The sequence below is a fragment of the Brachyistius frenatus genome, unplaced genomic scaffold, assembly GCF_029030835.1.
Source record: "Brachyistius frenatus isolate BFR_SWC_R1_liver_20210118 unplaced genomic scaffold, ASM2903083v1 Contig_258, whole genome shotgun sequence".
NCBI classification, from domain to species: Eukaryota; Metazoa; Chordata; class Actinopteri; family Embiotocidae; genus Brachyistius; species Brachyistius frenatus.
Window position 1 is genome coordinate 26482 of NW_027210857.1, and position 8029 is coordinate 34510.

Here is an 8029-nt window from a genome sequence, read left to right on the forward strand (position 1 = left end):
ACATCACAGAAACATATTTTCTAACTGAACTCTGGCTGCTTCTTGGAATTTTTCATCTTTATTTTTATTCCAGGTTGTAATTATAAAAACATTATTTAGGCCGAGAACTTTTCCAAAACAAACTGTTTTAAAGATCAACCCACTATCACGGCCAAACGTGAAATAGACACGCTGTGGCCTGTGTAGGCGTGAAAGTTACACGTTTTGTAAGTGTGCAACTTACATGTATGTAAATGTCACATGAAGTGGGATAATGCGACTGAGGTACTGTGGGATGATGAGGTTCAAATCCAGGAGGTGATAAGATTGTGTTTTGTTACTAACCCCAACCATGTGTTTTTGCAAAAACTTTCATTTCCCTGTAAATCACAAGGCTCAAAGCATTCAGTAGGTTTCATTTTCATCCACTACAGGAACATGTGTAACGTTCACAGATAGCACCAAGCGTAGCTATGACACATTTTGCTGTAGTGGGTGGGCGTGTCTATTTCACGCTTTGCTGTGATATCGGGTGGCACAGATATAAAAACAGGAAATAAAAATTGCACCTATAAATTAGAATACGCCCAATGCAATCAGAATTTTAAAAAAAAAACCTGAGATAAAAGAATAAATGAGTCAAAGCATGAAACAAGAAAAAAAAAACTACTTGAAAGCTACTTTACAAAAGAGAGTTTTAGGTAGGTAGGTAGGTAGGTAGGTAGGTAGGTAGGTAGGTATATACTTTATTAATCCCCGAGGGGAAATTTATTCGCCACAGCAGCATACATACAGGAGCAATAATAGAAACAATAGAATAAAATAATAATAGAATAGAATAATATAATAGAAAAGCAATAAAATAAAAAAATATAAAATGCACAGTAAATACAGTATATATACAGTACATACACAGTACATTAAATATATATATATATTATATACAACAAACCAATAAACACAGTCAACATATATATATATATATATATATATACACATACAGTACAGTATATATCTATATATAATATAATATACATACAATATACAAGCAACCAAGAAACACAGTCAACAGTATTTTGCCAGAGGTGAGTTATTGTAAAGTCTGATGGCAGTGGGCAGGAATGATCTCCTGTATCTGGAATGATCTCCTGTATCTGGAATGATCTCCTGTATCAGGAATGATCTACTGTATCAGGAATGATCTCCTGTATCTGGAATGATCTCCTGTATCTGGAATCATCTCCTGTATCTGGAATGATCTCCTGTATCAGGAATGATCTCCTGTATCAGGAATGATCTCCTGTATCTGGAATGATCTCCTGTATCAGGAATGATCTCCTGTATCTGGAATGATCTCCTGTATCTGGAATGATCTCCTGTATCTGGAATGATCTCCTGTATCTGGAATGATCTCCTGTATCTGGAATGATCTCCTGTATCTGGAATGATCTCCTGTATCAGGAATGATCTCCTGTATCTGGAATGATCTCCTGTATCTGGAATGATCTCCTGTATCAGGAATGATCTCCTGTATCTGGAATCATCTCCTGTATCAGGAATGATCTCCTGTATCAGGAATGATCTCCTGTATCTGGAATGATCTCCTGTATCTGGAATGATCTCCTGTATCAGGAATGATCTCCTGTATCTGGAATCATCTCCTGTATCAGGAATGATCTCCTGTATCTGGAATGATCTCCTGTATCTGGAATGATCTCCTGTATCAGGAATGATCTCCTGTATCTGGAATGATCTCCTGTATCAGGAATGATCTCCTGTATCAGGAATGATCTCCTGTATCTGTAATGATCTCCTGTATCTGTCCTTGTGACAGCGGAGCTGGAGGAGTCTTTTGGAGAACGTCCTCCTCTGTCCCTGCAGCAGGTGGTTGAGAGGGTGGACAGGATTATCCAATATGGACAATAGTTTGTTCAGCGTCCTCCTCTCCACCACCTTTTCCAGACTGTCCAGTTTGTAGCCGATGATGGAGCCGGCCTTCTTAACCAGTTTGTTAAGTCTGTTGGTGTCTCCGGCTCCAATGCTGCCCCCCCCCCCCTCCACATCTCCCCCCCAGCAGACTACTAGAAGTACAGTTCACTGGCCACAACAGATGGTAGAACATCTCCAACATCATGCTGCACACATTGAAGGACCGAAGTTTTCTCAGAAAAAAGAGTCGACTCATCACCTTCTTGTAGACAGCGTTGATGTTGGTCTTCCAGTTCAGTCTGTTGTCATGGAGACACCAGGTACTGGTGCTCCTCCACCATGTCCACCTCCTCTCCCAGAACTCTCAGCGGTTGTGGAGCCGTCGTCTTCCTCCTGAAGTCGACCACCATCTCTCTGGTCTTGGCCACGTTCAGGAGCAGCTGATTTCTTCCCCCCCACTCCACAAAGTCCTCCTCTACTGCCCTGTACTCGTCCTCCCGTCCATCCCTTATACACCGTCCATTGACTCGTCCTCCCGTCCATCCCTTATACATCGTCCACTGACTCGTCCTCCCGTCCATCCCTTATACACCCGACCACTGCAGAGTCATCAGAGAACTTCTGCAGATGTCTTGACTCTGAGTTGTTCTGGAAGTCAGTTGTGTAGAAGGTGAACAGGAAGGAGACAGAACAGTTCCCTGAGGAGCTCCAGTACCACTGACCACCGTATCAGACAGCACACTGCCCAGACGGACAAACTGTGGTCTGCCTGTCAGGTAGTCATTGATCCAGGAGACGGTGGACACGTCCACCCCCACCACCCACAGCTTCTCACTCAGCAGCAGTGGTTGGATGGTGTTGAATGCACTGGAGAAATCAAAGAAAGTGATTCTCACAGAGTCACCGGTTCCATCCAGGTGAGACTGAGCTCGTTGCAGCAGGTAGATGATGGCGTCGTCCACTCCCACATGAGGCTGGTACGCAAATTGCAGAGGAAACTGATTCCCAAATGAAAGTTATTCCACAAATATGGGAAAAAATAGAAAGATATCCATCACAACAATGAAGGGGAACACAATGTATACCAATAATTAAACTTCACCATGCAAAGTAAATTTTTAGATTTAAAAAAAAAAAAAAAAAAATGTATATACAAAAAGTAAATATGAAAAAATGGTGCAGTGGTTAGCACTGTCGAACAACAGTAAAAGGATTCTGGGTTCAATCCCGATTATGTCATCCAAAATGTGAAAAAATAAGTTATGCTATAGAATGTTGTCCAAAATATGAAAAAGAGTCATAGTATGTGTTCAAAATATTTTTTAAAAATTGTCATTATAATGTCATCAAAAATGTGAAAGAAAAGTCATATTGTAGTGTGCCAAAATGGTGCAGTTGTTAACACTGTCGCCTAACAGTAATAAGGCTTTGGGTTCAAAATATTTAAAAAACAGTCATACCATAGTATGTCGCCCAAAATATCCCAATAAAGTCAAATTGTAGTGTGGAAAAATGGTGCAGTGGTTAGCACTGTCGCCTCACAGCAAAAAGGTTCTGGGTTCAAATCCGGGCCTTCCTGTGTGAGTCTGCGTGTTCTCCGTGTGCCTGCGTGGGTTCTCTCGGTTCTCCAGCTTCCTCCCACCATCCAGAAACATGAACCTCAGGTTAGCTGGTGGTTCTACAAATGTCCCTGAGGTCCGTCTGTCTCTATGTCCTGTGATGGACTGGTGATCTGTCCAGGTGAACCCTGCCTTGGCCCAAAGTGAGCTGGGATAGGCTCCGCCCCCACCGGGACCCTCTTCAGGATAAAGTGGGTATAGATAATGGATCAATGCAATAAGTATGAATTTCTCCTTTTCATATTTTGGACGACATCCCAAAGAGACAGTCTAATTGTGTCATATATAATATACCAGAAACAGAGGACATTTTCTAGAGAACAAATAAGACTACTTTTAATGATGATTTTGATTTACCAACCTGAAGTAACTTGATGTGAAAGGTGCTGTATAAGTAAAATTATGATTATTAATGATAAAAAATATTGTCATGGCTACATATTTATTTCAGTGGCAACACATACATAAACTGTTACCATCTAATACGTGCAACAATAAATTGAGCATTCTTAATTATTTATAGTCAATATAAAGAGCGTTGGGAATAATATAAATGTATTTTGGGATGAATTTGCAGCAAGTGTTTAAAACTCTGGACATCTTTCTGAGACTGTCTGAACTGGAATCAATATGGCTTGTGATTGAAAGACTAACTCCACTCTTATGTCCAACAATAAGCAGGAACTAGGTGTCATATTTACCAGACATTTCCTGCTGGAATCTGTGTTGCTGTGTCATATGTTTGCGCCATTCATTTTCTCAGATGGCTTTTAGAGGGATTCTGTCAGCAGCCTGAGTTTAGTTTCCTTTTGGTACCTCCACAGGATGAAGAGGATGAAGCAGGGTCACAGGCAGTGGCTGCTGCCTCTGCACACTTCCTGGAAGTTGGCCAATCAGAAGAAAGTAGGCTTTCAGGAAGGGTGGCCTTAAAGAGACAGGAGCTAAAGTGGTTTGTGACTGAGGATAAACTGAAGGGCTGCATAAAGAAGGGATTTTTTTGTTTGTAATGGTGAATCATGTGAAGCTACAGAGCCACACAAGCTGTTTCTCCCCTCTGACTAATTGTCTAATTTGTAAAAAAAAATATTCCATTAAATATGATATAAAATAATATGTATATATACAATTACCCGACACAAAAAAGGAAGTGCGGAGAAGTGGTGATGGTGAAAAATGTGTTTTCTTTTGGTTTAAAATTGAGCAAATTTCCCTCAAATATAATGTCCAAAGTGAAAGTTCTGCTGTGTTCAGACTGACTCTTAAACGAGCGGCTGTTAGAGGAGCAGAGAAACGTTGAGATGAACGGGAGGAGATGTGTGTGCTGTTTAACCGTTGATGTCTGCGTATCTACCACAAGATGGCGCCAGAGCTCCGTGTTGTGATTAGACAGCACTGCAGGTCTTTCATCCGATGAGCTGGCATCACAGGCCTGAGGATGTCCGACCTCAGAGACACGACAGACTCTTTGTTACTGTGAAAGACGTCGACTGTGGTCAACGTTTAAATAGTTTGAGAGGTTTACAAACTGCACGTGTGTTCAGTGATCACAGTCAGCTGATGGGAGGAGCTGTCCGTCACTTCCCCAGCCTGAAATGTGTCCATCTCTTCTCGAGCCTGAGAACACAGCAGCTCTGTCTCCTCGGTTCCAGCAGCTAATTCTGACACAAGTCGGTCCTCTGCAGTCGTGTCCATCAGCGAGACGCGGTGAGACGGCTGTATCACTGACAGCAGCAGTGTTGCTGTGTTGCTGTGTGCAGGCACCAGTGAGCCTGTGAGGGACGGAGACATCTGTATATTCAGCTCCTGCTCTGTGTGCATGGCGGGACGCGAGACGCGAGGCGGGACGCGACGCGGTGCACGCTCGCCTGGCTGCGTGGCGAGCCGTGGACGCCATCATTGTTGTGTGAGACTGTGAAATAAAAATGAATCAATTGACTGTTGTGTGTGTGTGTGTGTGTGTGTGTGTGTGTGTGTGTGTGTGTGTGTGTGTGTGTGTGTGTGTGTGTGTGTGTGTGTGTGTGTGTGTGTGTGTGTGTGTGTGTGTGTATATATATATATAGTATATGGGTGTAGGCCTGTAGACAACATGTGGGCCTGAAACCCTGTCCTCATTTCACACTGATCCTACTGTGATCTTTGCCTTGAAGTTGTCTGTCCCCACTAGTGTCACATAAACAGCTAAATGTGCTGATGAGGTTTGTTCACTGAACTCCTCTGTGTCTGCTGTGATTTAATGCTCTCAAAGGATGTGAACAGAAAGCAGAACAGTAAAGATATGAGGTACGATGATTTCATGTGGGATTCTCACTGCTTTCAGAAAGTTGGCTGAGGAAGTTGATTTAAGACTTTGATTTAAGGTAATTTAATTTCACTCATGCATTAGGAAGGAAGGTAAAATATATTTATAGGGCTGCAGATTGAGATACATTCACTGTAACTGTGTCGTCCTGCTGGGATTCAAACGTGCTTCATTTCTGTTGAGTATAGTAGAGTTACAACTGAGCATCTTTAGTACATGCTCATTACTCAGTGTCCCGGCTCTTTGTTAAAAAGCTGTTATTTACTCTGTAATTTACAATTTATTCAGGTGGGAGTAAAAAAAAAAAAAGTCAAATTTTTTTTCTGGAATTTTTCTGATCTCTCTCCGGCCTGCTGTTGGACAAAGAGACTTATTGTTTTTACTGATTCAATTAATGGATGTTTTGTGAGGTGGAAATAAAAAGATATAGTATGGCACTTGAGGAATGAAATGAAACAGAAAATGAAATGTAGTTTGTTGTTTATTGATTTTAGTAGAGCTGAATACAATTATTTGTGTTTGAACTTTTGGAAGACGTGAGGTCAGTAAGAATCCAGAGTGTGCAGTCATGTGACGGCTCTGAGCTGATTGCATATTCATTTGATGATGTTGAGCAGCAGTTGTTAGTCTAGAGTTGTAGATTAAAGGCCATTTTGGGGAACTTGTATTTCAACTGAGTTTTTCCATTTCAGGCTTTATACTCCACTATATTTTCAGAAGCAATAACCTTTTTTTTTTTAATAACTATTCGAAACTACAAAATTTCATGGCAATCTAATCAAATATTTGTTGAGCTATTTCTGTAAAAAAAAAAAAAAAAAAAAAAAAACACAAACGTCGACCTCATGGTGGCGGTAGAGGAAAAATTAAGGATCACTAAAGTCAGTCTGAGTCACTGTGGGGAAGATGAATATAATAGTTGTTGAGATTCTTCAGTCCAGACCAAAGTGACCCAAATCTGTCATTTAGAGTCGTGCATTGTTTGTAACATTCCTTAACATGCCTTACTTCTGTTTTCTGTCACATTCAGCATGAACATCAGCTGCAGAGGCCTTTGTGCTATTAATCACATGGCTTATTTAATTCCATGTGGAAAGACGCTTGTTCATGTTTCCAAATAAAAATAAAACATCTAATCATGTTTTCATGCCATTATCAGTTTGATCACTTTGCATAAACTACAAATAAATAAAACATTCCTGCAAACTTCAAATGACTAACAAATGACTTTGGACAAACATAACGCACAATATTAAAGCCTTTCTTTCACTTTTAATATTTGACACATTTAGTTAGTTACTTTAAATAAATTAAGATTTTTGCACATAAAACACATAAGGTGCTCATAAATTACAATGCTTAGTTATAAATTACCCAGCAGCTATATGAACAGAGCCTCGTCCATGCACTGATCAAATGACAGAACTATTTTGATAGTCACTGAAGTGTTTTTGTTTTTTTATGCAGAAATTTCCCCACTGGGTAACTTTCATCAAAACGCAATCAAACAGCAGATTGATCCATCATGAAAATATAGTAAAGATAGTGTAGTATATAAGTTAATCAATCATTGGTCCATATCTCTGTAATAAGTTTACTTTTAACACTTAATAACATTTACCTGCTTACAAAACAAACTTTTACAAACATTTCAGTGCCTTTAACTTGTAATCAAGTATTGTTACAGTGTGATATAATTATATAAACCAAAGATCAATAATAACAATTACAATGTAATAATATAATATCCATTATTCTGAAAGAATAGTAAACAGTGGGTGCAATTACTTTTTGTTTTTGGAGTATATTTTCATACTTTCTTTTAGTAAAATATGAAATGATGATGACTACACTTTGGTTTTATTACTTATTATTACTGTGGTAAAAGGTTCTTCCAGCCCGGGTCGATCCTGACAAGCAGAACGTCTACAAAGTGGGTATCTTCATCCCCTGAGGAGAATCCTTCTGAAGCCACACACAGGAATTTGTGGGCTGTAAATAAACATGCACACACACACACACACACACACACACACACACACACACACACACACACACACACACACACACACACACACACACACACACACACACACACACACACACACACACACACACATACGTTCAGCCACTCTGCGGCTGACTTTGTGTGATTTCAAGTCTCATTTGCAACATCTGAGAAGCTTGTTTTGCTTCTTATTTT